General features: G+C 40.7%; 1 pseudogene across 1 annotated transcript; it reads right to left on the bottom strand.

Annotated features, from left to right (window-relative positions):
- Nucleotides 1–3,445: 3,445 nt before the first annotated feature.
- On the bottom strand, nucleotides 3,446–4,558 carry LOC111522448 (annotated as a pseudogene). The gene has a single exon (XR_002725248.1). The product of XR_002725248.1 is annotated as a regulator of G-protein signaling 5 pseudogene (transcript).
- Between the last annotated feature and the right edge of the window lie 3,127 nt (nucleotides 4,559–7,685).

The raw sequence follows: 7,685 nt of genomic DNA, 5'->3' as shown, positions 1-7,685 counted from the left end.
TACTGAAGGCTTTTATAGATTGAAAGAAGCTAAATAAATAATACCAAAGATAAGTTACTTTCATATCTAAGCTTTTCCTCTTAAGAACTTGAATAGCAAAGAATATATATCTCTGTTTCAATAAAGCACATCGTCAAAGATATTTTATCGCATATGTGTAATCATTATTTACTGCTTATTATTGTAAAAAGAAAGGAATTCTTAAAAGTAAAAATCAGAAAGTTTCTGAATTACCAATTTTTTGCTAGTAACTATAAGAGTTAAATTATGTAAATGATAAGTTTTATAGTAATTTTTATTTTGTTAAACTTGTGCATTTTGTAAGCATTCATATAAGGAAGAACAAACGTTAACAATTCTTAAAAAAATACTAAGGAAATAATTTGCATCATTTGTCACTACATTCTACTCCTAATATTTAGGATCTAATCTAACATTGCCTTTTACTTATGTTTTATCTGTTGCCTTTGAAATAGAAAGTGACATGAAATAGCCTTAGGGCTGTGCAAAAGATTGGTAGACTCGGGAGGGGGAACATCACACACTGGGGCCTATTGTGGGGAGGGGGGAGGGGAGAGGGATGGCATTGGGAGTTATACCTGATGTAAATGACGAGTTAATGGGTGCTGACGAGTTGATGGGTGCAGCACACCAACATGGCACAAGTATACATATGTAACAAACTTGCAAGTTGTGCACAGGTACCCTAGAACTTAAAGTATAATAATAAAAAAAAAAAGATCGGTAGACTTGTGAGACCCAGGTATTTTAAGTTGAAGGAAAAACATGAAAAAGTGTATTAAAAGGAAAAACTACTATTTTTTAGTTCTTTTTGTATACCAGTGCCGTTCAAGGTGCCCTCAAAATATCCTTTCTGTTAATTCTTAAAACCCACTATGGGTTTGACAGTGATGAGGAACTGGCAGTCAGTGATCATAGGCTGCTGGAGCACAGATTTTATGGTCAAATTGTGAAGGTGTATAATTGCTGGCTTAAAACTTTAAGCTTTATTATTGAAGCATAAACAGTTAAGGATTTTAGAAGATCTGTTTTCCAAATAGATAATTCTGCTAGCCTTATAAAGAAAGAGAGAATAGAGACACTTAAGAGGCTGTTACTGACAGCACCACCGATGAAGTATTTCTACACAAGCACACATGCACACAACATGCTCACCCACCCCAGGCACACATGCAAATTGAACTGGACTATTATCAACCCTACCTTGAGCTATCATTCAACAGGAAGTCAATAGAAAGTGCGGGGGAAGGAGGGGTAAATTGATCAACACCAACAAGAAACAATCAGTCAAGTCAAAATCAGGAATAGTCTCTAGGCGATCTAACCTATCTAACCTAATTTCTTTAGTAAAGTTTTTCTTTTCGGGAAGGAAAAAAAAAAGTATTCTAACATTACTCATCAGAATTAAAAGATAATTGATTAACATTATGACAATGATTGTACCTCATTTGAACTCTATTTCAAGCAAACTATTTTTTTTTAAAATAATCAGGACTTTTATTATGGAGAAGGTATTAGAAGATATTAAGTAATTATTCTTAATTCTTGAGATGCAATAATAGCATTATTGTCATTTAAGAAAAATGTCCTCTTTTTGAAAGACATATAGAAACAAATCCCCCAATTTAATAAAAAGAAGGAAAGAAAAGGAAGGGAATGCTGGAGAAGGGCACAGATGAAGCTAGTAGAACTGTCAATTCTTGTTGCTCCAAACTGAGGCACACATATGATGGTAGTGGTGGCCCATCTGGAGTGGCCGCTGTGAAGATGCCAGTTGCAGCAGGGTGGGCATGGCCAGGGTTGTGTGCTCCATGCTCCTGGGTAAGCGGCAGCTGCCCAGTTGTGGCTCTGATTCCTGGCATCCCTGTGCTCTCGGGGGCCTGGAAATCCTCTGCCACCTAGGCTTGGAAATGTCTGCTCCCGGTGTCTGGCTTTTGCCCACTCCCAGTGCCCAGTCTGGTATGGAGCAAAATTGTGGCCAAGCCCGGTTGCTACGTCAACCTGGCTGGGTGTGCACGTGCTCTGAGTGGCACTGACAGGCCAGACCACTGCCATCTCAGCCCCCTCTAGACTTTGGGCACTGACGAGCGTGGGAGGAATGGGGGGATGAGGGTGGCTCAGCCTGGGCCTGCAGGTGCCCCTCAGCACAAACATCCTGGCCACCGTGGACAGCATGTTGATGGCAGGAGGCAGACATATTCCTGGGCAGATAGGGGCCAGTCCCTCGTAAAATCCCACTTTCAAGCCAATGACAACCTGAAGCCTGGGGGTGAAGCTGCCAGTACCAGGTGGAGTCTGCGTCACCCTGAGTGATAACTTATAGTGCTTTTTCCAAGCCCACCGATGGCTGTCCATGGACCAGTCAGCACATACTGCCTCCCTTCTGAGCTCGTACCAACTCCAGTTTCAGCCAGACTCACACAGATGTTCGGATGATTTGTCTGTAAAAAGAAACTACCTCTTTTTTTTTTTTTTTTTTCTACTTAACATTTCAGAATTTTATTAATCCTTTAAAAATCACCCTCTTTCTTTTAATATCCTCATCTCGACTACCATCATATATGGTTTAGTTTGATTCTGTTACTAAATTCTGTGAATCATTATTAATCAAATCTACTAAATATTAGAAAAAATTCTAGCAAGACTTATAATCACGAAATACAGAATTAAAAGTTTAAACCTACCAAAAGTCCTATGGCCTATCATTTAGCTGTTAATGAAGCATGTCAGGAGTATAAATCTGCGCTTTTGACTGTAAGTAAAATTTATTAATGCAGGAAGCAAAATACTGAGGGAATACTGGGCTTGCTAAAAGATTACTTTTTTTTTTTTTGCAAAATGCAGTGTACCTTAAAAGTGTCTCACCTAGAAGGCCTCTACCTGTAGTCATATTTATTTTTCTAAAGACAATTTTGTGTTTTGAAGATAAATGTCATTACTCTATGATAATAGCATGATAGGACAATTAGCCATTTTAGACTTGACCATATTTTCTCTTATTAGTGTATAACTGTCTTGATATTTAGGTGGGAGACTGCTCCAATGGAGCAACAGTTTCATTTTACATGATTGGATTTAGAAATTTATGAATTGTAAACACATAAGAATGTTAAATAATTTGAAAATGGAAACATTTGACCTATAGTCTAGGAGCATAAATACATTTATAAAATACTTCATTGTTCACCTTAGGTCATTGATTTAAAACAGAATTTGGTAACTATGGGCAGGGGAAGGGGGCCAGTGAGGAAGGTATAAAAGAGAAATCTATATGAACTGTGCTCAGATTGATTTTGTATAAACACAGTATATTCATGGTTGTATCTCTTATTAATAATACCCAGCTAACATGAAGGTGGTGCCAGGGAAGGATCAATATTTTAAATAACATATTTGCTTAAAATATCATACAGTGGCTGCTTCATAAAAATCTTATAACCTTTTATTAACCAAGTTCAGAAATAATTAGAGGGGTGATCTCCCTGGATCAGAACTGAAACAAGTGAGATCAATTAAGCTCCTTTGAAATAGGTCTGTCCACACTTATATTCTGTTTTAGACCAATTTAGGTGGAAATCTATTACCTAAACCCACATTCATTGATATCATATTCTTGTCTTATAGGTCTTTGCCTTAGGCAGGATTTGTCTGTGACTCTGACTGGGTCTGACTACAAACTGAAGATATCTTAATTAATAACAGGGCAGGAAGAATTGAGTGGGGAAACAAGGCCTTTGGACTGTAGATAAGTATCGAAATCTATGTGGGCAAAAAGAGTAAGCAACATCCCCTGGGATTTTTCCATGTGGATATCATTGAGCAAAGCTGCTGTGGGAAGGTATGTAGATTAATGGGAAATGCAGGGTTATTATGGAGGAAATTACTCACAGGATGATTTCATAGCCTGGCTAGATTACTACTTGATTAACTCCTGATAAAACTCAGAGCACACAAAGCAAGGCAGAGAATCCTTTTCCATCAGGGCATGGATTCTTTTCTGGGCCATGTCAAAGCTGCTCAGGGAAGGTTCCACCAGGTTCTTCATTGTGATGTCCTTAGTGAAGTGGTCAATATTCACCTCTTTAGGAGCCTCCGTTTGAATGAATTCTTCATATATTTGCTTTGCCTTCTCGGCCATCTTGGCAGGGGACTTGATCTTCTTGTAATCCTCACAGGCAATCCAGAACTCAAGGTTTTCCTCGCTGAATTCAGACTTCAGGAAACTTTTGAAACTGGCAAGTCCATAGTTGTTCTGCAGGAGTTTGTCCAGGGAATCACGCCACTGCAGGGCCTCGTCCAGCGAGGGTTTATGGGTCTTGGCTGGTTTCTCCGGCTTCTCATTGTAAGGAATGACAATGTCACCAACTGAGTCTGGCTTCTGGAGGAGAATCCCCAACTTGATCTTAATCTCCTTGCCCCTTTCCAGGCATGAGTGGGGCAAAGCTGCAAGTCCTTTGCACATTTTGGCAGGTGGCTTAGTTCCTCCACTTTAAGTACAACTTCTTAACAGCAGAGCCAGTCTTTGAAAACTTCAAAACTCGAAACTACCTCTTTTCATTTGGTAGTTCAGGAGCAGGTCTCCTCTCCACTGAGAGCTGGACAGATGTAGGGACACCTGCCTGCAGCAAGGAGCTACCCACTGCGGGTCTCCTGAGAGCTGTTCTGTGGCTCAGTGAAGTTCCTCTCTGCCTTGTTCCCCCTACAGTTGTTCATGTACCTCATTCTTTCTGGAGGTGGGACAAGAACTCAGGACACACTAAATGGTGAGACTGAAATAGCTGTAATACAAACAGAGCTGAAACATGTCTCCCTGCTCACCATGTTGCAGAAGATGAGAAGGAAAAAAGAGCTGCAGTTCTGCAGGGAACCCAGATCTAGGGGGTCCTCAAGCCAGGGCTGTGACACCCTCCTTGGGGCTTTGCAGTAACTGGCTTCTGCAAGCTTCCAGGTGGCAATGCATTTTCCTTTTCCAGACATGGTGCCCACAGCAGAAGCCACATGTGGTACATTTAGTCCAGCCACAGCTTTGCACAGAGCAGGCACCTGTGCCAGTGCCTTGAGCAGCCTACTCCACCACAACAGGCACCGTGCCTCACCGTGGACAGTGGCCAGTCCCCACACTTGCCTGCCTATACACCTAAACTGCTCTGTGCCTGGCTTGCCCTTGGCAGGTATGAAATCTGAGCTGGTAGCAAGAGCCAAGTGCAGCTTGCAGGGCCCAGTTGGTGGAACAAGCCCAGTGGCCACAAGCAACACTCAGGCAGAAGACACCCCCAACCATAGAGATTTCTGGCTGGCAAAGCAACACCCCAAAGATCCCATGACACATACATAGTGGTTAATTTTGTATGTTGGAAATCATCATAAAAAAAGACTCGCTATAGGCCGGGCACGGTGGCTCAAGCCTGTAATGCCAGCACTTTGGGAGGCCGAGACGGGTGGATCACGAGGTCAGGAGATCGAGTCCATCCTGGCTAACACGGTGAAACCCCATCTCTACTAAAAAATACAAAAAAACTAGCCGGGCGAGGTGGCGGGCACCTGTAGTCCCAGCTACTCGGGAGGCTGAGGCAGGAGAATGGTGTAAACCCGGGAGGTGGAGTTTGCAGTGAGCTGAGATCTGGCGACTGTACTCCAGCCTGGGCGATAGAGCGAGACTCCATCTCAAAGAAAAACAAAAAAGACTTGCTATAGAATAATATGACGTGTCTGAGCAATGACAATAACAGTAGGCAATTACAGTAGGGATGTAAAAAAGAAACATTAAATAGGATTAGCAGAGCTTGATGAGACAAATAAATCAAGATAGGGAATGAAAGAAATAGCAGGATGACAAGAGATACATTTCATTTGGACATTTATAATTACAGTGCCCACACTCCTGCCTCCCTCATCACATTCCTTGCCTCCTATAGTCATCTCCATCTCAGTTAATGTCAACTGCATCATTCAGTATTCCCAGCCCAAAAACCATGAAATAATCGGTGTATTCTTTTTTACTGGTGCTGTGATAGAAATACTTCAGAATCCAGCCCCTTCCCACTATCACACTACTGCTACCACCTTGGTCTAACCCACTCTAAATCAATTTCTGGGTGTTTGTATACTTTTAAAAATTAATAAAGACATTGGAGAGATTGTCTTAAGTCAGGAAGAAGATGATTGCATCACTTTTCTCAGAGTCTTCTAATGGCACCATCATTTTTCTGTAACAGTAAAGCTGTTTTTTTATAATAGCTTCTAAAGATTTGTACATTATGGTCTTCTTTTATATATCTCCTCTTCTACTACTCCCCTGGACATTTTTGCTGTTCTTTAATTATGCCAGAAATATTCATGCAACAAGTGCTTTGCACTGGCTGTTACCTATGCCTGGAACGTTCTCTCTGCAGATATATGCACAGGCTGCCTTTTTTTGTTTTTGACTAAATGTCAAATTCTCAGTAAGGCTTACCACAATGCTCTGAAGCTCCCTACCTTTCTTATCCACCTTGATTTTTTTTAAAAAGATAATTTTTATTTTGTATTATATAATATAAATTACTTGCTAAATATGCTTATTTTAAGTTTCTCATTCATTGGAATATTATCTTCAAAAAGACAAGATTATTTTCAATTAAATTTCAACCTATCCCCAGTGCCCCAAACTTCACCTGTTGAATTTTACATTCTTAAAAAATATTTTTCAGATTAATATTGAATAAGGCACTTATGTAAAATTGTAGTAGACAATTGAAAACTAAAGAGTAAGGCCGGGCGCGGTGGCTCAAGCCTGTAATCCCAGCACTTTGGGAGGCCGAGACGGGCGGATCACGAGGTCAGGAGATCCAGACCATCCTGGCTAACACGGTGAAACCCCGTCTCTACTAAAAATACAAAAAAACTAGCCGGGCGAGGTGGCGGGCGCCTGTAGTCCCAGCTACTCTGGAGGCTGAGGCAGGAGAATGGCGTAAACCCGGGAGGCGGAGCTTGCAGTGAGCTGAGATCGGGCCACTGCACTCCAGCCTGGGTGACAGAGCGAGACTCCGTCTCAAAAAAAAAAAAAAAAAAAAAAAAAAGAAAGAAAACTAAAGAATATTACTCAGGAAATCAGTCAAAGTTGGAGACAGATATTTAGGACCAATTGGTGAGCAATGTGGATTGTAGACAAAGGAACTAAAAGCAAGGTAAAACCTCCAAAATGCTTAGAATTAAGGGAGTAGAAGGAGTTTAAGTGGAAATAAAAATAAGGATTCAGTGAATAAGACTGCTATCAGTAAAATTCAATTTCAAACAGTTTAACAATTGTTTCTCATTTAAAGAATTACTAAAAGTTTATGGTGAACTATTTTGGTAGGTTGTATTTCCTTGGATTTTTTTTACTCCTTCACTCCTGTCCCTCACACCCACACCCCTCCACCCCCAGTTTTGTTTTTTATCTTCTTTTTTTTGTTTTCTTTCTTTCTTTCTTTCTTTCTTTTCTTTTCTTTTTTTTTTTTTTTTTTTTTTTTTTTGTGAGATGGAATCTCACTCTGTCACTCAGGCTGGAGTGCGGTGGCACAATCTTGGTTCACTGCAGTCTCTACCTTCTGGGCTCAAACCATTCTCCTGCCTCAGCCTCCTGAGTAGCTGGAACTATAGGCGTGTGCCACCCCGCCTGGCTATTTTTTTTCTACTTTTAGTTG

The sequence above is a fragment of the Piliocolobus tephrosceles genome, chromosome X, assembly GCF_002776525.5.
Source record: "Piliocolobus tephrosceles isolate RC106 chromosome X, ASM277652v3, whole genome shotgun sequence".
Classification (NCBI taxonomy): domain Eukaryota; kingdom Metazoa; phylum Chordata; class Mammalia; order Primates; family Cercopithecidae; genus Piliocolobus; species Piliocolobus tephrosceles.
Note: the sequence above shows the minus strand (reverse complement) of the source record. Positions and strands in the feature narration are given on the sequence as shown.